The sequence below is a fragment of the Octopus sinensis genome, linkage group LG2 (assembly GCF_006345805.1).
Source record: "Octopus sinensis linkage group LG2, ASM634580v1, whole genome shotgun sequence".
In the NCBI taxonomy this organism is placed as follows: Eukaryota; Metazoa; Mollusca; class Cephalopoda; order Octopoda; family Octopodidae; genus Octopus; species Octopus sinensis.
The window spans coordinates 161,397,919-161,398,854 of NC_042998.1; the positions used below are offsets into that span (position 1 = coordinate 161,397,919).

Below are 936 nucleotides of genomic sequence, written 5' to 3' on the forward strand. Positions count from 1 at the left end.
TTCAATCATTACACTGCAGCCATCCTGGGACATTGCCTTGAAGAATTTTTAGTCGAATGAATTGACCCCAGTGCTCTTTTCTTCTTTTAAAAGCCTGGTACTTATTCTATTGATCTCTTTTGCAGAACCACTAGGTTATGGGTACGTAAGCACACCAAGACTGGTTGCCAAGCAATGGTAGGAGGACAAACAGACTCAAAGACACATAAACACAGACAGATATACATATATATATATATATATATATATATATATATATATACATATATACATACATACATATATATATATGTATGTATATATGTATGTATATATGTATATACATATATATATACATAAATACATACATACATACATATATATATATATGTATGTATATATGTATATATATATATATATATATGTGACCTCGTATATACCGTTGTCGATTTTTTTTTCCTCTGTCTTCCCTTCTCTGGATCTTTCCTTCTCCTATGTTTCCGACGAAGAGCTCCACTCGAAACGTTAAACCCTCCTTCTTTCCTTCTCTCCTGAGCGTCCAATAATACTATATTTGTTCCACGTCCTCACGTTGTTGTGTTTTTTTGTGTTTTCTTGTTTGGATTAACTATATATATATATATGAATATATGTATATATATATATGAATATATGTATATATATATATGTATGTATATATATATATATATATATATATATATATATATAATATATATATATATATATATATGTATATATATATATAAAGGGCTTCTTTCAGTTTTCAAATACCAAACTCATAAGGCTTTGGTTGGTTCAAAGGCTACAGTGGAAGACACTCACTCAAGATGTCATGCATTGACATTGAACTCAGAACCATGTAGTTGGGAAGCAAGCTTCTTACCCCACCTTTTTTCTCACATTTCATAATGTATTGTATAATTAAGAAACAATTAG

General features: G+C 29.2%; 1 long non-coding RNA gene across 1 annotated transcript in view; it reads right to left on the bottom strand.

Annotated features, from left to right (window-relative positions):
- Window positions 1–341, bottom strand: part of LOC118762087 — a 20,779-nt gene extending 20,438 nt beyond the window's left edge. The window contains exon 1 of the long non-coding RNA XR_004997863.1: window positions 324–341. This is a non-coding gene — a long non-coding RNA (uncharacterized LOC118762087). The remainder of the gene's footprint in view (window positions 1–323) is intronic.
- Between the last annotated feature and the right edge of the window lie 595 nt (window positions 342–936).